This window comes from Carcharodon carcharias, chromosome 11, assembly GCF_017639515.1.
Source record: "Carcharodon carcharias isolate sCarCar2 chromosome 11, sCarCar2.pri, whole genome shotgun sequence".
NCBI lineage: Eukaryota > Metazoa > Chordata > Chondrichthyes > Lamniformes > Lamnidae > Carcharodon > Carcharodon carcharias.
This window is the reverse complement of record NC_054477.1, coordinates 29,313,230-29,334,146: the sequence shown is the minus strand read 5'-3', so window position 1 is coordinate 29,334,146 and position 20,917 is coordinate 29,313,230. Positions and strand designations below refer to the sequence as shown.

The 20,917-nt window shown below is 42.0% G+C and overlaps 1 protein-coding gene across 6 annotated transcripts in view; it reads left to right on the top strand.

Annotated features, from left to right (window-relative positions):
* Positions 1–20,917, top strand: part of mgat4a (alpha-1,3-mannosyl-glycoprotein 4-beta-N-acetylglucosaminyltransferase A) — a 264,810-nt gene that overhangs the window by 37,461 nt on the left and 206,432 nt on the right. Inside the window, exon 1 of one of the 6 annotated variants that reach the window (XM_041199182.1) lies at positions 1,712–2,070. The exons of the other annotated variants lie outside the window; for them this stretch is intronic. The gene's annotated coding sequence lies outside the window, so the exon portion shown is untranslated. Of the gene's footprint in view, positions 1–1,711; positions 2,071–20,917 lie in introns of those variants that run through there. 6 annotated transcript variants of the gene reach the window in all.

Below are 20,917 nucleotides of genomic sequence, written 5' to 3'. Positions count from 1 at the left end.
TATATTTATTTTTTTCTAATTGATGGTAAGAGATTTCTATAACCTCTTGTGATCATGATATTCAATTATCATGGCTTACCTACAGATGATTTAATCGAGGATTAGCATCTAGTTCAATACTCAATATGTAATGGTCAGAAATATCTGTTACAGAAGTGATTCAGTTGGAACACCTGTGATCTAAAATTCACAATCGGTGTTCAGCTTTCTGTTCATCAGCTAACTTTGTTTGAGATTTATATGTTGTTCCGAGCAAAACTGTGTATTTGCACTTAACACTGTTACCACTCATTGCCTTCTACAGTTCATGCTTTTCCATGCACCCAACCCAATGATTCATTGGCTTGTTATGTGTATAAGGTATACATAAGGTTGTTTTTGGCAGAAGTTGTACCTTACAGTTAATTAACTATGCTGAAGCTTACTGCTCCTTCAGAAGTTTTCTGTCGTAAGGATGGGAAGTGTGAAACTTTAGTGTATGTGGAACTGCAAGTATTTGTGAATGCAGCCCATTCACCATCTGCATGCAGCTCTTCTGTTGGTGAAATTTGGCCCTTTGAATGCTTTGTTCAGCTGTTGTGCCCATGTCAGAGGTGCTGAATAGCAAAGGACACATACTCTTTGTGTGATCCTGCAGTGTGCAAATTGGCTGCAGTGTTTCCTTACACAACATTTGACTGAAGTGTAACTGAATAATTCATTGGATTTTAAAACATTTTGATAAGGCGCAATATAAATGTAAGTTTGTTCAATTAACATATGAATCAGTTGCATCAAAACAGCCAGCTCTCTTGCCATTCAGGCCTAGTTAGCATTTACACTTAGGATAAATTATAATACGTGAACAGTTTACTGCTAATGTGCATTAGAACAAAAGGTGTTGTGAATTATCACAATGGTGAAGATCCGAAACTCAGCTGGCATCTTCCTGAAAAGTAAAACTTCCCTTTCCATGATTTTATATTTAAGAAAATCAATTTCATATTTTTTATTTATTCTTTCATGGTATGTGGGAGTTGCTGGCAACGCCGAGTTTGTTGCCCATTCCTTATTGCCCTCAAGCTGAGTGGCTTGCTAGGCCATTTCAGAGGTCAGTTAAGAATAAACCAAACTGCTGTGGGCCTGGAGTTCACATGTAGGCCAGGCCAGGTGCGGATGGCAGATTTCCTTCCCTAAAGGGCATAGTGAACCAATTGGGTTTTTACGACAATCGATGACAGTTTCATGGTCACCATTTTAATTCTAGATTTTATTAATTGAATTTAAGTTCCACCAGCTGTTGTGATGGGATTTGAACCTACGTCCCTAGAACACTAGCCTGGGCCTCTGGACTACTAGTCCGGTGACATAACCATTACACCACTAGGTCCCCTAACTGGGCATTTGACCTAAGTTCGTTCCTTGTGAAGTTGATTTTGTTCTGGAGGATGATAATTGCAATATCGTTACCTTCCATGTTGGCAGAAATCTTCTTGATTTCAATGCAAGCTGGTTGTAGGAAGTTAGGCTCTTTCGTTTATTTTAAATTGATTGATTTTCTGGAGATTAGAGTTAATAAATTTGGCTTTTAAAAATACCTAATGTACAGCTGTTATGTAGAGCCTTAATGTTCAGCGGGGGTATCCATTAGCTCTCCTGAGTATTGCCGCACACATCAATGATTAATGTTTTCGCATTTCTGAATTTCTTTTCTTCTATTTCTCATATTCAGGCACACATATTCCTTGGAAGTATTAAGCAACGTACCGCAGGTGCTGGTGATTGGGAATAAAACCAAAAAATGCTGAAAAGACTCTAAGTCAGGCAACATCCTCAGAGAGACCAGCATTGGGTTAACATGTCAGGTCGATGCCCTTCTGTTAGAACTGGGAGATGCTACAACTGAACAGCTTTTAAGTAGGTGCAGAGCCGGGGAACACGAGGGCCAGGAGAAATAGAGCGGTCTATAATTGGATGGAAAGCAGGGGTTGCTGGAGCCCCTGTGGCTCAGTAGGTAGTAGCCCTGAGTTCAAAGTCCCACTCCAGGACTTGTTGGCTATGGGAAGGAACAGCCATGACACAATTCAACAGGTAATCCTAATTCAGCCTGCTAACCCTCCCACCACTTCCTCACTGTTCCCCAAAAAGGATAACTGTCTGTGTGAATATATGTAACAAACAGGATATGATTAAATGGATGATGATGCGAGGCAAAAGGAAGTGAGAATGAGGTAAATTAAAGGTGCCCAGAGGATGTGTAAATAGTAGTAGGAGAGGGAAGAAAACCTGGAAAAGCCAAGAAGATTATGGAGAAAGAAAGGTGGTTAAGCATCAGTTGTAGACCACTGAGCCAGTTGCGTGTCCATGAAGGATCACCACCCCGACTACCAGCCCATCATGTCCATTCCCAGCAGCTGTGTCGCATCCACCCTACGTTACCATAACCTGCTTTGGGAGAGCAAATGGGAGTGGTGGTAATGGTCTGAAGTTATTAAAGTCAATTCTAAGGCCAGAAGTCTGTAAAGTGCTTTGTAGAAAAATAAGGTGCTGTTCCTTGAGATTGTGTTGCGCTTTATTGGAATAGTTTGGGAGGTGGAGGTCAGATCTTCAAGAGGATGAAGAATTAAAGTAACGAGTAACCAGAAGTTTTGGGTTGCACACGTGGCTGGGTGTGTTCAGAAAAGCAATCACCCAGTCTATGCTTGGTCTCCCTGATGTAAAGGACTATTTTGACCCAAAGTTGGAAGAATTACAAGTTGTTGTCTCACCTGAAAGGAGCGTTGGTGGCCCTGGAGATGAAAGAGTAGGTGATGGGGAATGGAGGAAGGAAGAAAGGAGAAATGAGATGAAGAAGGAAAACGATCCAGACTTCAAGCGTATAGAACTAGAATAGGTTGAAAGCCACCTTGTGCCTGGTTTCACAATTTTGTGTGTAATAATATTGTAGGTAAATAGTTGTTTGGTAGCACAGAACTTGAATATTGCTGAAAAAAGAGAAATGTCGAAGCTTTTTGCCTGGCACTCATTAGGACACTTTGTGAGAATGCCAAGGGGAAAACTGCAATTTATATCGTATGTGAAGAGAGTGCTGATTGGTTAGCAAGTGGACTCTGGTTGGTAGAGGCATTGCCATGGAAAGTGCACCAGTGATGGTGAATGATAGTTAACTGTCAAGCACCATTTGAAATTTGAACCAGGCAGCTTGACCCTAATTGGTCAAGGCATTGCATCAAGAAAGGAGTCAGTGAATGGCTGTCACTTATTTCAACTAAACAAAATGTGTGCACATGTATTTCATGTCTGCAAAGGGCATGTCCCAGCCACTGCTCGCAACAGGCAAGGTACAAACTGTACTCAACCGGCCTGTGCTTGCAAAACTCAAAACACAGTGTCCAACATTAGATGTGATTCCACAATAGGACAACATTTGCTAAATGACCCTCAGTGTTCTAAGAATGATGCTGATGACCAATTTAAGATTGTCAGTTGGGCTCACAATGTGGCGCATTTGTGCGTACTGGAAGCTACATATATTAATACACGGCCCTGTTCTTTGCAGACCAAAAGAGCATGTACACACATTTTACCTGTTTCAGCTAAAAAAAAACTGACTCATTCCTCAGCCAATGCCTTGACCAATCAGTGTCAAACTGCCTAGTTTAAATTTCAAACAATGCTTGGCAGTTTACTGCCAGCCATCATTACTGGTGCATTCTCCATTGCAACGCCACTTGCCAACCAATCAGCACGCTCTTCACATACAGTATAAATTGTTGCTTTCCCATTATATTGGTATTCTTGTGAAGTGCAAGATGAAAAGCTTTGAGATGTCTCTTTTTTCAGCAATACTCAAATCTTGTAGTTAAACAATATCTGGGACCATACTAGCATAGTGCATTTAAAACATGTGTTCCTCTCTTGGCTTACAGTTTCTAATCTGGCTTTTACACTTTGAATGGTTAAGCACTGCTGCCCTATGGGAATAGAACACTAAACCACAATTAGTGAATAGAATATAAAAGGAAGTCTTGAGTTTATATAGCAACTTTCACAAGCTCAGGATGTCCCAAAGCACTTCACCGCCAATGTTACTGTTGTAATGTAGGAAACACAGCAGCCAATTTGGAACCCATTCAGCAAATGCACTGGCATCCTGATGGAACTGTGTTCAACATTGTCTGCAGCACAGTTACCTGAAAGACCACTTAAGTGTCTTCATTAAGCATTGTGATTTTCTTTCTCCATTCAGGATGGTGACTGCTTCAGCATTCCAATGCTTCAATCAGATTGTTCATTTAAATCTTCAGAATCTCACTTCCAAACAATAGACTCGTTTGTTACCCTGCTTTTTACATGTGGAGTTGTAAACATGAAAAAGAATAGGTTTTTTTATATATATTCTGCGGTTTTGCATATTTGCTGTGATTTTTGTCTAGAAATTTTGAAGCTATAGAAATCTCAAGTTGTCTTTTTTTTTAAAAGAAAGATGAAACTGAACTAAAACAAAAACAGAAATACCTGGAAAAGCTCAGCAGGTCTGGCAGCATCGGCGGAGAAGAACAAAGTTGACATTTCGAGTTTCTGTTGAAGGGTCACGAGGACTCGAAACGTCAACTTTGTTCTTCTCCGCCGATGCTGCCAGACCTGCTGAGTTTTTCCAGGTATTTCTGTTTTTGTTTTGGATTTCCAGCATCCGCAGTTTTTTGTTTTTAGCACTAGATTCCTACTTTGAACAAAGTCTCTGTCTCACTCAGGCCAAAGTCTCCCCTCTTTATTTTTGAAACTGAACTAAATCTGGTTGCCTTTCCCTTCCTTCTCAAGCACCTTGTGTATATGGTTAATGAGGTCGGCAAATATTTTTAGGACATTGCCAGTGCGCTTGCACAGCTGGCTGATATTTACGGAGGAGTACAGCTGTGGTGACTCTTGCTAACTTTTTTTAACCTCCATGCTGGGGCAGCTGCTTCCTTGGATGGAATGCTAAGGGAAGGCACTGGCCTGGTTGTGACTCAGTTCACATTATGCTGCCTGGTGCACCTAACCATTGCGTTGCTGCATAGATTAGCCTTTTGCAATCTCGCCAATACTGAAGTCAAGCGGATGAAACATATCAACTTTGGCAGCACTGAGCAGGGTGAATGATGATGCCCCTCCCTCTCGGATTTAATGGGTTTGTTTTAGAACCACTGTTTTGCCCTGAGAGGTATATTTAGCCAAAGTTTCACCACCAACTTCCCATCGCCAGATGCTGGTTTGTTTGTTAAAGTAAATGTGAAAACAAGAACTGATTATTTTTTTTTCAACCAATATTTTGCTCAACACTTAACTTTGATCATACCACCTGTCTGACTAGGTCAGGTATCCTGTTTCATCAAAGTTGTTTCTTTTTAAGAATGAATCGATTAGAACTCACTTGGGTATGTGCAACCAACTTGGCTGCTCATTATAGGGTGAAATAATGAATAAACTACAAAGGAAGATAGTTATAAATAAAGATACGCAGCACACTACATAGTACTCCCAGTACTGGGGAGATCCATGCTACTTGTAAATAATAAGTGTTGAACAAGAATATTCAACTTCAAATACTAAACCATTGTTAATTTTGGAGTTTAAATCCTTGTCCAAGGTGGAACTGGAAGGGATACTTTTTAATGTTTGAATAATACGTGTAATACCTGTAGATTCCTGAGGAATGCAAGAGTTAATGATGAGATTTTTTTTGTAACATTTCAGTGATGGGATGACTCATGATTCTGAGTGGAATTTAATGCAGGAAACATGGCAGACAGGGTCACTTAATTGCAAGAGTTAGTCTCCCGGTGGCAGGAAAGCCTCTCGCAATTAGGTCTGAGGCGGGAAGGGGCCGATGTGAGAAACTTGTCTGCTCGTGATGGAATATTAATTAGGCTTATTAATGAGCCGATTGTTGCCATCTACCGCTAGGCCCATGGGAATTTGGTGTTGGTCGGGGATTAAATGGGGACGCACAGCTTTCCCGTGCCTTTTGAAGGCCGCATAGCAAACCCTGTTGTGTTTGCCTGTGGCCAATGGTGGGGGGATGTGTCGGGAATCTCTCATTGTCAGGTGCCCTGTGGCTGATCCAGGGACCATTCATTGGGAAGGGAAACTGCCTATTGTCCCTTGTCCTTGTCTCAGACCCCCCTTAACCTGGCCCATGCCCCCTTTGCATTGTAACCACCCTATCCCACCCTTACTCGCCTCAGTCCGGCGTCCCAACTATGATCCCTAGTGAAGTTCATGAAGCACAACCGGCAGCAGCCACTGCTCCCAGTGGGTGTTGGCCTCTGGCTGGTAGCTCTCGGTGGACGGGATTTCTGTCACCAGGGTCCGAAATCCTGGAGAAGGCAAGATGCTGGCCGGTTCAGTGTTTGATAGAATAAATAATTGAAAAAATAAGCAAGTCATGTTTTCACATTTACTTTAATAAACAAACCAGCATCTGGCGATGGGAAGTTGGTGGTGAAACTTTGGCTAAATATAACTTAATTTGGTTGGACTGCCCCACTGGAGCAGCTCGAGTTTCCCACCTGTCCTCCAACAACACCGGGAACATTGAATCCAGCCCCACATGGGAGCTACTTTTTTTTTTAAAAAAAAGTGTGCAATAAATGGTGCAACTTCCTCGAGTTTTTTTTTTGTTCGTGCTGACAGGGCTGCCACAAGGGTATTCAATGCCAGCCCGGATATTCTGGGAGATGTTAGTGGAAGTGACGTTATGGAAAGCCGGTAGCACGGTGTGAGTTGGTTCTAAGGGGAGGCAAGTCTGGGCTTAGGGAGCAGGTGAGCATGGGGAATCACTGCCTACACATTGGGCACTCAAGCTCCCAGCTGTGTGAACATACCCAAGCAACGAGTGAACTGTGGATTAAAGCTCTGCTATGGAACTTCCAATGCAGTCGTTAATAGAAATAACACGAGAACATTTGCAGGCAGCTTTTAAAAACAAATCACTGACCTGATCAGAAGTAAAGTATCCCTAATCACACCCATCGCAGTCGGACTAATGCTTGCTGCTCTCGCTTGACCCCGTTTTGAGATTCGAAGCCCACGAATCCCTTCGCAGCCCACAAAAATTCTAGCCAATCAGAGTCGTCCTGGCTTCTTTTTCAGTTTAAGGAGGTTTAAATTTGATTGGGAAACGCTGGCTGGAAGTGTCTCATTTGGCAGTGCCTCATGATGATGGGCGTTAGAGTTTTTTTTCCCCTTGGTTGCCGATGACATATTATGGGACCGATTTGTTTAAAACGCCAGGCTTCTGTCCCAATTTTTTTTTTCTCTGAAAGCTGGCAGTTTTTTTTTTTTTGCCGCTCCCACCCCTCCAAATCTTGTACCCTAGCCAAGCATCTAGTTTGCCCAGAGGTAGCGTCAGCTCTGTGCGCTGTGAACTTTGCATTTATGTGAGTTGCTCTGATTTTCTTGATGTTTAATCTTTGAATTAAATATTTTCTTTGACTAGTTTTGTTATTACTGCAGTATTCAACATGGTCTGTAACCAGCCAGAGGAAGGGGCTCTGTGGCCTTGTTACTTTAATTCCAGTGGCTTTATTTGGCACTTGTGCAAAGCCAGGATGGCTCATATCAGATGCTGCATAGGGGATCATTAGCCATGGACTCATGTTGCAGATCCCTAATGTGCAATGATGGTGCTCATGTTGCAACTTATTGACTCTGCTCCGGCATTGTTTTGAAGTGACACCAAGGATTTTACTCTTCTTGCCTGTCTCTAACTTAGTGTTATGTTCTCACTTTTTGTCCAATCCGTTGTGCATTCCAAATAATACAGTTTGTGTTTAGCTGAATGCCTTGCCACTTCAGATTATGCTGTTCCGTATATAGAACAGTAATGAAATGCAGTGAATGTATTAATGCTTGAATGGAACCACGTTGTCTAGCTTGTTGTCATATTTCCATGATGTCCATGTGCAGGATGTGGTTTAATGCCTCTTCAATTTAAAAAAAAAAACTCCCTATCAAATGGTTTGTATGTGAATACCAATTGTTGTAATCTGTGCAGTTTTATTGAAGTATTTATAATATTTCAGACCAGACGAAGATTTATGTTAAGATCCATTTTGCTTTGTGATGGAAAGGTTGTTGAAGGATTGTAGTCTGTTGGGGAATGTGCTCCACATCATAACTACCTACTCACCCAAGAATTTGTTGTCATAAAAATCTCTGTTCTTTCACTTTAAAGTTTCTCCTAATATGTTGCATTTTGTTTTGGATGATTGCTGTGATGAAGTAAGAACCTGCAATAAAATGAGAGTTTGAGAGTGCTGGCAATGCAGGAGATCTAAAGACAGTAAAGTTGATTGTCTTAATCCTAGTTGTGTTAAAATTCATAACCAGCAATACTTTTTTGAGAGGAATTTCTTTGCTGGTCCTGAATGCCTTTTAAGCCCTGCTTATGTTGTGTTGCACTCATAGGAAGGTGCCCTAGAAATTGTAATTCACTGTTATTTGTCATCAAGCAACTGTTCCAGGTCTTGCAGAATCGAATCTTTTTGCTTATCTGTCAGGAAGAGAATCATTTGAGCAGCTTTAATTTGCAGTTGCTTTACCTTTCTACTGTTTCCCATGGAAAAAATTTAACTGCTGATTTGCAGTGAGCCTGGAAAGTATAAGTGGTCATAATTAGCAGTGAGGCCGGAAAACATCTTCTTGTAGTTGACATTCATGGTACATTACCTGAAGGCAGGAATGTAAAAATGGGAGTTTTACAAGTTAAATGCTGTATTCGCAATCAATTTAACTTAGATATAGGCATGTGTTTGCATTGAATAAACTCAGTTTTTGAGGGCAAATTGCAAGGCAGTGGTTTAGGATGAACCAAAGGTGGAGAAATGCGCTTAGCTGGTCTCAACACTGTCCCCAGTGTGTTAAACTCTTCTATGTCGCCATAGCCAGATCTCTCGTAATATACACTTCCCAAAGTTAATATAGAGTAATTTGCAATTCTGCTGCCTTCCAAAGAAAGCACTCGCACTTAAACAGGAACTTTTTTTTTATATAAAAGCAAAATACTGCGAATGCTGGAAATTTGATATAAAAAATGAAAATGCTGGAAAGACTCAGCAGGCCTGACAGCATCTGTGGAGAGAAAGACAGAGTTAACGTTTTGAGTCTGTATGACCCTTCAGAGCTCTGAAAAAGGGTCATACAGACTCGAATCATTAACAGCTTTTTTTTTTAATGGGTCCCAATTTAAGATCATTTTAATTTCGTCAAAACACCTTGAAGAAAGATTTGTCTCTTGTACACGATCATGGACCACTCCAGGTGAATGCCTTTATTTGCCTTTGTGGGGGCGGTGGGAGGGCCGTAGTCTGATTGAAGATGCAAAAGAGCAACAAGACGGTGAGCACTCCTGACCTTCCATACAAGAAAACATGTCTTTTTAAAATAAAGTGCAAGTTAAGTATCAGCCAAACAACATAGTTCTTTATTTTCTGTCAAATAGTCCAGTCCCAGATGTTAACCAACTTTAGCTAGGATGATCAGCAAGTAAGTTAATCCTTGGATGAATTGCAGCAAGTCATCCTGTGTAAATAGTAGCAGGAAAGCTAAATAGGTTTCAGCCTTTTAGCTGGGGGTGTTATTGTTAACGTGATGTGGATTTGTGTAGTATTTGGTGCAGCTCTGATGGAAGCAAGATTCTGTTTATGATCTGCACTGCACATTGCTGTGTAATGGAGCTGGGCTACCACTTAGTAGTTAACCTTGTTCTAAAAAGTCAGACGTGTTGCCTAGTCTATTAAATACTGCGCACACTGGGCCATGAAATCAACCTGCCATCATTTCAGGGCAAGTGTGAATGGGACTTCCAATTTGACTCTCAGGAACTGTGTGAGAGCTTCAAGTAGCAAACGAGGTGCTTGCTCCCATGAGTAATCTGAGGGTGAAATCTGCCGTATTAAGATTGAGGTTCAAGATAGATTGTCGCAGAACTAATTTTCTATTTTCATAGATCTTTCTCTTAAGGATTGATTTATTTGAGCTGCTCTGCAAAATTTAATGAATCCCTGGCTAAAATTGTAGGAGAATTATACACACTTGTTTACATTGGCTGAGGTCACTCAGTCATGCGGGAAAGTTGTAGATTTTATGTTCTAGCTATCCATCCACTGTTGTAATGTTGATTTTTCTTTCTGTGAAATGCATCAGTACCCAATGTCTTAGGTCAGTGCCAAGAAGGAAAACGTTTGCTGCGCTAATCAAATATAAGAGCTCAAGGACAAACATGGTAATGGATGCCAGCCATCTACAGTGCACAGTTAAGACTTCTAAAGAGATTTGACCTGTGTACTTGATAAAACAGTCTGCTGTGGTTCTGATGTTTGTAAACTGAACTTCAATTTAATGATTTGACACCCAAAACTCTGATCTGACACTTTGCTCTGTTACAAATTTATAACATGATATGTTGTGGTGCGTAAGTTTCCTTATATATAGAATAATGAATTGAAGGGAATTTCAATAAAATGAGTCACAAAATGTTAAAATGACCAAATTCTGGTTGGATCTTACTGTAAATTTGATCAATTTCATTTTACACATCCTTTTGGCACCGACCACAGATGTGCATTTGGAGAGCGGAAAAATTTATACCTTTAAATAGCAGCAGGAAAGCACTTTGTACCTATGTTAAAGATATCAAATAAAGGTGACTAAAAGATAAAAATGGTCTTTAACACCCTGTACTATTGAGCATCACCCGATTCATAGAAGAGCACTTTCTATTTCAAAATAAAATACATTGAAATGAGTTGTTGGTGAGTCTAGCTTGGGGATTTTTTGGAGTTGCAATTCCTAATTAAGTAATGTGGTTCAAAATCAAAGTGAATGGGGAACACAAAGAAGAATGCACTAATCTCGTTTACTGCAATTTCTCTACATAAGCTACAATTTTAGGATTGAATGCTCTTCCATAAAGAAAATTAGAAAATTGAATAGCTTAAAAACTGTGGACAAAGCAATTAAGATTCCAAACTTAGAAATGTTGGATCTGATTTTAATTCTGTGCAAGTGGGTGGGTTTTGAATGAGTTAAAAGCCCACCTCTGATGTTGTCTTTATATTAAAATGCAACAATATCTGTTGTTACGGATGGGGGAAAGGTATGGGATGGCCTCTCGACCGAGCGCAACAAGATGCATTTTAGAGAAGGGGTATTTTAACCCCTTGAATGCTGAATGAGAATCAGTATTAACTGTTTCTTCAAGAAGGTCATCAAAGGTGATGCAGGCTGAAAATTATCTTTCCATTCACTGAAGAAGAAAATGAAGGTTGGAGGCTTCTAGTAATGAACTCGCAATAATAGGCTCATCAATATCAGCTTTCTGGCTTTTCAGTCGAAGTTGTGTTCCAGCTCTCTAGTGAAGAAATATACTTGCAGGTAAAATGAATTAGCCTCACTTCTCTGCTTATGCTGGATTTTTTCAGGCAGGGTCCTCTCTTGTGCTGGGCAAGAGTTGGTTTCCCTTTGGTCTTCATATCCCAGGCTAACCCTCTCTGGGCTTTTTCTAGAATAAATAAGATTTTTGCTATCTTGAGCCAGTTTCTGTCATGCAACAGTAGTATTGATGTTTTCCATTGTCTGCACAGTGGGTTGAAGACAGATGTAATTGTCACACAGTGTGGAATCCTATCAACATTCTAGCTATTATTAGCCTCCTGAATGGATTTCAAACAAAGACAGTTTTCATGGGGCTGGCAAGTCTAATAGCTATTGTAAATTTAAATCTCCTTCATTGAAATAGAGGGGGCAGTTACCTTTTTTTTTTGTTCATTTGTGGGAAGTGGGCATCGCTGGCTATGCCAGCATTTATTGTCCATCCCTATTTGCTCTTGAGAAATTGGTTGTGAGCTGCTATCCATGTGCTGTAGGAACACCCACAGTGCTGTTAAGGAGGGGGTTCCAAGATTTTGACCCAGCGGCAGTGAAGGAACAGTGATATCATTCCAAATCAAGATGGTGAGTGACTTGGAGGGGAACTTCCAGGTGGTGGGATTCCCATATATCTGTTGTCCTTCTGGTAAATAGTGGTCGTGGGCTTGGAAGGTGCTATCTAAGGAGCCATGGTGAGTTTCTGTAGTGCATCTTGTAGATGGTACACACTGCTAACCACTGTATGTCGGTGGTAGAGAGAGTGAATGTTTGTGGAAGGGGTGCCAATCAAACTTTGTCCTGGATAGTGTCAAGCTTCTTGAGTGTTGTTGGAGCTGCATTCATCCAAGCAAACAGAGTGTATTCTATCACACTCCTTGTAGTTGGTGGACAGGCTTTGGGGAGTCAGGAAGTGAGTTGCTCACCACAGGATTCCTAGCCTCTGACCTGCTCTTGTAGTCACAGTATTTATATGGCTAGTCCAGCTCAGTTTCTGGTCAATCCCTGGGATGTTGATAATGGGGGATTTAACAATGGTAGTGCCATTGAATGTCAAGGAGATGGTCATTGCCTGACACTTGTGTAGCACGAATGTTACTTGCCTCTTGTCAGCCCAAACCTTGATATTGTCCAGGTCTTGCTGCAGTTGGACATGAACTGCTTAAGTATCTGAGGAATTGTGAATGGTGCTGACCTTTGTGCAATCACCAACGAACATCCCCACTTCTGGCTTATGGTCGAAGGAATGTTATTGATGAATCAGCTGAAGATGGTCTGACCTAGGACACTACCCTGAGGAACCCCTGCAGTGATGTCCTGGGCAAGATTGTCTGCATATTAATGACTTTTCAGATATGAATTAATCCTTGTCTGTATAAAAACCACAAAAGAAGTCACCTGACCCTCTGGAGTCTGTTGGGAAATAGAGATGTTTTAAGTAAGTTATATTTGTGTTTATGGGTATTAGAAATGAGTTTTAGCTTTAAAGTTTCAGTTTGATTTGTATTTCTCTATTTGTGTGTTAAGAGGTCAAGTTGCGTTTTAGTTTCACTTTAAAAGGTGCCTGCATTTCTAATGAGAGTAAGAGAAGTCAAGTAAACAGAAGAGTAGAAAAACAGAGTTGCTGCCTAGCAACATGGGTCCAGAGAGGCAGGTCCCTCCCACAGGGACACACAGAAGAAACTTGAAATAGCAGTTTGATTTGGAAGCTGTTTGAGTTCAGTTGGTTTTGAAAGTAGCTGCCAGGAGAGACTGGAGCAAAGGGGAAAGATAACCAGTCCCAAGCTCCAGGATAGTGGAACAGGAGAAAGACCCAAGACCACCACCTGGTCAAAGGGAAGGACAGGAATCTGGACAAGGTCCTGTTAAGTGAAGTTGAGAGTGAGGAGCGGATAGAGAAGCTCTGAGCTTCAGATTTAAAGAGACAAAAGCTGCAGAAAGCAGATTTAAAGCAAGAATAGCTTGCAAGAGGCCAGAAGGTCCAAAGAGACAACTGAAGGTCTGTAAGTCTTTGCTATGGGCATGTGAAACAGTGGTGTACTGTTGACAGCTGAGTCAGTGAGAGAGTGCGTGGAAGAAAACTTGAATGCATGTGGTGATCCAGGAGAGTTTGAAAACCTGGAGGTGGACTTTTGCGGAAGGCGTCTGAGAGAAAGCGTTGGCTTGAGAGAAGATTCCAAAGTGAGTCCTTCAAGGGTGGAGATTGGAAACCCTCGTGCAAAGACAGAGTTTAGTGAGACTGGTTGGCTCACAGTGTGACAAGCGTCTGGCAGGGGGTGGCAGGGGAGAGTTGAGGAGAGATCCATAGCATCTGTCTGGGGTGGCATCTGTCACTTGTTTTCAGAGTGTGGTGTGTCTGACCATAGGTTACCAATTGGTTTAAATGTACTGTACTTAACTGTGAACATTAGACTGTAAGATAGTTTTTGTAACTTGTGCTATCCTTACAAATCTGTAAAAGCGTAGTTCTGGTTGAAGGAATATTGTAATATCGTTCATCTTTTCTTGTTGAATAAATGTTTTATTATTTTGTTAAAAGTTCATCAGCTGACTCCTGTGACTCTGTTCAGTAGCTACTCTCTACCTATCTAAACAAACAAATAAAAGGTTAGGATCTATCAAGCTGGGTTCCACCCTGGGATCAGGCTGGTCCAGGGGTAACCTCAGCTGAGATCCTAATAAATCCATTTTATCAAGGTAATTGTCCATATTTCAGGCTGCCTTTTAAAGGAAAGTGTCCATCTTCCTTATACGTTTTCTCGGCATATAATGTGATCATGACCCTGTGAAGCTTTGAGGTTCCATGGAATTCAATTCAGTGTGTCTTTTTTTTTTAAGAAGAGAAAAATTAAGCTTATGGAATTTATACCTTTTTTTGGGGAGAGAATTATCCAATTCATCCAGGTTGATTTCGCCCTTTGTTCTAAAGAGAAAATGTGGACACTATTCTAGTCATGCATTTTGCAGGTTAAAGAAAGGAAACAAAGGAAAGACTTGAACTTGCATAGCGCTTTTCATGGTCATTGGATATCCCAAAGCACTTTAAAACCAATGAAGTACTTTTTGAAGTGTATGTTGTTATAATGTAGAAAATGTAGGTGTGGCTAAGCAACAACTTGTACCTTCAAGACCCTTCATAGTAAAATGTGTTTCACAATAGGGAGGAGGGAGACAAGAGAAGAACAGGCACTAAGCAGGAGTTTGGGGGAGATGGGTGAAGTTATAATCAAAGGGATATGTCTTGAAGCTGAAGAGAAAAGTTGCAAAGCAAAAGGGTTATTAAGTGAATTTCAGAATGCAATGCAGTGATGCATTAAAAGTTTTACCATCATTTCTTTTGCAGAATGAGGTGGGTGCACAGGCACAATATTCTGAAGCTGAAAAGTCAGAGGTTGCTGGGGACATTGAGCAGGAGGGCTTAATTCAGAACCAGACTTGTTAGTAGCTTTCTTATAAAATCGGTGTTAGGGTTGTACTTGGCATTACTACAGAGTTCTTTTGTATATCCATCTTCAACACTCTGTTGCGATGGCAACTTCCAATGTCAAAACTTGTCATACCATACTTTATTCTCACTCACTCTTTCCTTCAAAACTGGAACTCTGTATCTCCATCAGTCTCCCTTTCCTAAAAACTCATGGGTTTTAAAGCTCCATGTTGGACCCATCTAATAACAGCTTCACAATTTATGCTGTTTTCTCTCCAGCTCTTTTCAGCCTTCCTGGCATTTGCTTATGGCTCTTGATATTGGAGTCAAATTACCTAGTTCATTGTCAGTTTTTTCTAAAATAAAAACTTTGTTTACACGTAGCATGAAGACAACAGAAATATGCTGCCATTGAAACAATGCTGACAAGGCTTCGATTTCAAATTTGAACTGGTTTAATCTGTGTTAAAATGCTGTATTTCACAGTTGGTTGCTCTTTAACAAATATTAAAGGTAGTGGTTGTAGGAATCATTATTGTATTATTAATCAGAGGGTAAAAATCTAAGACTGTTGCTGTGCAGAGCTCTCTCAGGCGAGGCTACCACTTTCCCTGGTCTTCAGTTACATACCCTGTACCTAAGTGGATTCAGAATTGAATGTACCTGTGTTAAAGTGCATGGAATCTGAACACAAGGTAGTCCCTTGTATGTGAATTTCTGTGCATGTGCCAACCTGCAGTCTTGAACAAGTTCCATCTAATAACAAAGGTGTATGTGTATGTATATAGTCCATGGGTTTCAGCCTACCAGGATTTAACTGAATGAGGATATTGACCATTCGCAAATAACCAAGCGGCCCCACATTCACTGTGCATTTGTTGAGTCAAAATTCCAGCATTTTTCAGCACAAGGACTTTGATTTAAGATTGGCTTCTTTATAAATATGATGTTTGATTTGAAATCTTTGGGAAATAATACTTGTGGGACAAAAATTGTTTTGATCCCACTTTACCTGCTATTATGGTGTTCACACATTTAAAAATGTACCTTATTTATTTCCACTTGGCTCCAAGGGTGCATTTATACCCAAACACAATGATGCTGAGAATGTAGACCCTCTGCTTACTGTAACGGAGCTAAGACTTCACACTAACTTGTTTGAAATGTATGACTGAAGCCGTGTTTGGCTGTGACCTTCGAACAATAGGAGCTAATCCAGTGGTATCAAAGAAATTTCCGCCTCATTATCTCCAAAGAGATGCTAACGACTATGTGGACTCTTTGACCAAATTCAAAGGGAATTATACAAAGGTCATCTATATTTCATAAGCCAGGCCTGGCCACTATACTCTACTAGTCTGCTAGGACAAAGAGCCCTGCAACCTTCTTTTGTAATTGTTAATGGTTGGAACCTTAACAATCTCAGAAATCCAGACAAGAGAATGTACACCCTTTATCAAAGCCAAAGTGGAGAGGTGGGAGTCATGACCCCTCTAGCTAGTAGAACCTGTAATATTGCCTTGTGATGCTGCAAACCTCAGCCTGCCATGCTCCATCTTGCAGCTCAGTAAAAAGACTCTGTCCAGTTTTTAATGCTTGCCCCTATTTACACTGTTTCTACTGGGATTTCTGAGCTTCTATACCATTGTCTAAAAGACAAATTCATTTCTGCATGCCCATTTCACCAAGGAAGTCAGCTGTACTAGAAAAATGAATTCTCCAGCACCAGTTCAGCCTGCCAACCTCTGAAGGAATTCACCATTGGACTCTTGATTCTGGACTCTGGACTTATGTGAAACAATTCTTTGCTTTGTGGTCTTTGTCCTGTAAATCTTTGTCTCTCGCTCTTTTATTATATTAATGCACAAGGAACTGTGTAGTGACAGCCCCCTCCCGTGTTTTGAGTGTGTGCAAATAAACCAACCCTCTGAGTTTACCCTATCTTGAGTTTGCTATGGGGTTATTAATAAAAATTGGATCTCACCAAAACTGAGGGGTTCGGAAATACACCACCACTTATAAGGGGGGAAATCAAAATCAAAGCAGCTTTCTATTTGTGGATGGGTGGTGAGAGGAGAAATCGGGGCTTTTTAAATTAAACCCCCTCCTGTCCGTAACGCCACACACGCAACATATGTAAAATTTAATAAGCTGAAACAAAGATGTAATCATGCCACAAGCTCTCTCCTGGAACCAATGATCCCAATTGCAGCCAAGCTGTATTTATTAAGGTACTTCCGTTGTGAATGGATGCTGAAGCTAGCAATTTGAGGTCTATGTTGAAAGTAAAAGCTTGTGTACTTGCCCTATAATTCATTGGATGTGTATCTCTTTCCAAGGAATTATTCTTTAAGCCATTGGGAAATGTTAGTTTTGAAGAACATTGTAACCTATATTTAAAGATTTGATCTTATGATACTTGTTTGTTTTGGAGAAACCGGAAATATGGACAATGATGCTGCGGATCTTTTTCTACCTACTTTTTATATGCGGCCCCAGTTTTCCCTTCTGCCTTTGCCTGGCCGCTGCTCCACCCTTCCCTGCTCCACCCTTCCTTGGTCATCTTCCACACAACTTGCACTGCCACCAGCCACTCTCAAACATAGGCTGCCATTTACAGACGCTCCCCAAAGAAGACAATGCAGCAGCAACTCACCGTTAATCATGGAAGATGTCTGCCTCACCAGGTGCATGACACTTATATGCAGCCTTTAAAATGCAAGTTCTAATTTCTCACTGGTGGGGAAACTTAATACTGGCACAGTGGCCTTTTAATGAACATGCATGACATACTAATGCATGCAGAAAGGCTTCCTGACACACTTCATCGAGAAGCTAGACCCAACTTTAACCCACCTTTAAAATTCCCGAGAAATTAATTCCTAAAGTTCATCCTGCTGTCAGGAAACTGATTTTTGGCCTCACACCAAATTAGTTTGGCTGTGGGACCAGAAGATTCCAGCCCAGGATATGGACACGGACAACTTCAGTATCTGAGGAGCCGTGAATGGTGCAGAACATCGTGCAATCATCAGTGAGCATCCTCACTTCTGACCTTATGCTGGAAGGAAGGTCATTGATGAAGCAGCTGATATGGTTGTGCCTAGGACACTACCCTGAGGAATTCCTGCAGCAATACCCTGTGACTGAGATGTTTGACTTCCAACAACCACAACCACCTTCCTTTGTGCGAGATATAATTCCAGCCAGCGGTGCGTTCTCCTCCCCCCACCCCCCCTCCAATTCCCATTGACTCCAGTTTTGCTAGGGCTCCTTGATGTCACTCTCGGTCATATCCTGCCTTGATGTGAAGGGCAGACAATCTCACCTCACCTTATCCTGAGTTATTTACCTCGTACCTGTTATTTTCTATACCTTGGTCTTGCAGAAACATCTGTGGCTCTATTGTGCAACTTAGAAGCTGGGATTGTTACAATTGAGCCTGACTAGGCTCTTACTTGACATCCAACAACAACAATTTGCTTTTATATAGCGTCTTTAACAAATAAAACATCCCAAGGCACTTCATAGGCCAAAGGTTTAAACCGAGCTACATGAGATATTAAGATAGATGGCCTAAAGCTTGGACAACGTTGGGGTTTTCAGCAGAGTCTTAGAGGAGAGAGGTGGAGGTGTTTAGGGAGTGAAAATCTACAGACGTTTTTCAGAAGGAAGCATTCACCAATGATCAAGAATGTCAAGTCAGCATGAACTTGGAATTGAGCTTGTGGTCCTCCTGCTCCCTATAGCTCAGTGCCAAAGTTGGACATACTAACCAACTGGGTCACTGGGGGAAATCCATCACAGGCTGAATTTTCAATTTAGGTATGGAAAACGGGAGGTGGAACTGTTTCCAGGTTCCAATTCCTCCCCCGGGGAAGGTGGGTGGTGGGTAGAAACAGTCACATAATAGGATTTTGATCTGGGAGGCTCCTTAATCGGAATGAGACATGTTCCCTGGCAAATTAAGGGTGGCAGGCAGGCTATCTAAGCTGGAGGGCCAATCAGAGGCCGTGCAGCTCCAGAGATGCAGCCTGATGGAGTAAAGAGTATGTAACTGAGAGAGTGCTTCAACATGAAGGCACCCTCTCACTGAATGTGCGTGTGCGAGAAGGGGTGGGGCGAGGGGTGAGTGACATTCCTCTACAGGGCAGCCTTTGGCTACACCTGCATCCAGGCCAGTAGGTAGCGCTTTTAGACCTTACCTAAAGTGCTGGCACCCTGACTTTCCACCTCCATGCAGTTGAACTACACACTGTCATGTCAGGAAACTGGGGGCTGACTGGAAAATCCCAGTTGTCCTGCTTTAATTGTTGTCAATAGGGATTTTAACAAGCTGAATTAAGCACCCACCTTGCAGGAGTGTCGAGCCCCAGCCCCTCTTCCCAAAACTGGCTGGCTCTGGGAGTAACATTGGGGAACTATGTGCCGACATTTTAGACCTCTGTCTGCCTCCATTCCTGATCTCAACATTCTGTTGTGTATGGTGGAAGAACGGTCTGATATTTCTGATGCACTGCAGGCGTTTCTCTTTCATGCCAGTGCTGCTGGATTCCTGAAGCAGGAAAACTGCTGGAAACTCGCTAAGGCTGGTGCCCTGGAAAACTTGCTTTTGTGTTATCTGGGGTGGGTGGGGGGCGGGTGGGGTGGGCGGTGAAGACAGGCCTTCTTGCCTTGGTGAGTTGGACAGTTTTATATTTGGCTGAAGCAGTCCGGGAATCCGTCTATGTTAGCATATGTAATCGTTGGCTCACTGCTGCCTGCCCAGCTCTGTGCAGCTGAGGAGTTTGAAGTATCTTAATATGCATGAAGAGACCCTGAAGGGGAAATGAAACAGGTTAATTAATGAACAAAGTGTGAAGAAAGTAAACCATATTATGTGATGCATTTTTGAAGAGAAGGAAGTACCTGATCTTGAGCATTGATGGGGCTGCTAAGTGGATCCCTAGCCAGATGGTGAAGTATGAAACGAGACACACATCCTTTTCTCGATACAAAAACATCTGTCGCAAATGTTCCGGTGATGCCACTTTCCAAAACAGTGCTTCTGACATGTCTTCCTTCCTCCTTAACCGAGGTTTCCCACCCAGAGTGGTTGACAGGGCTCTTAACTGCGTCTGACCCATCTCCTGTGCCTCTGCCCTCACACTTTCCTCTCCCTCCCAGAACCATGATAGGGTCCTCCTTGTCCTCACTTTTTTCACCCCACCAGCCTCCGCATTCAAAGGATCGTCCTCTGCCATTTCCACCAGCTCCAGTATGATGCCACCAGCAACACATCTTCCCTTCACCCCCCCCCCCCCCCCCCCCCCAGTCAGCATTCTGTAGAGACCGTTCCCTCCAGGACACTCTGGTCCATTCCTCCATCACCCCCAACACCTCAACCCCCTCCCACAGCAGTTTCTCATACAACCGCAGAAGATGCAACACCTGCCCCTTTACTTCCCCCCTCCTCACTGTCCAAGGGCCCAAAAACTCCTTTCAAGTAAAGCAGCACTTCACTTGCACTTCCCTCAATTTAGCCTACTGCATTCGCTGCTCCCAATGCGGTTTCCTCTACATTGGAGAGACCAAACGCAGACTGGCTGACTGCTTTGCGGAATACCTTCGGTCTGTCCACAAGCATGACCCTTCCTGTCGCTTGCCATTTCAACACACCACCCTGCTCTCATGCTCACATGTCCATCCTTGGCCTGCTGCAATGTTCCAGTGAAGCTCAATGCAAACTGGAGGAACAGCACCTCATCTTCCGACTAGGCACTTTACAGCTTTCCGGACTTAATATTGAGTACAACAATTTTAGATCATGAACTCTCTCCTCCATCCTCACCCCTTTATGATCCCCTTTTTTTCTGATATTTATTAATATATATATATTTTTTTTCCCCACCTATTTCTATTATTTTTAAAATTTATTTCCATTCATTGTTTTAACCCCACCTTTTAGCCTATTTTATCCTTTCTCCCACACTGTCCCTGCCCCCCACCCCACCCCCACTAGGGCCATCTGTCACTTGCTCATCCTGCTTTTTACTCTTAATGTCACCATTAGCATCTCCTTTAGCCAGTATCACCACTATCAACACCCTTTCGACCTTTTGT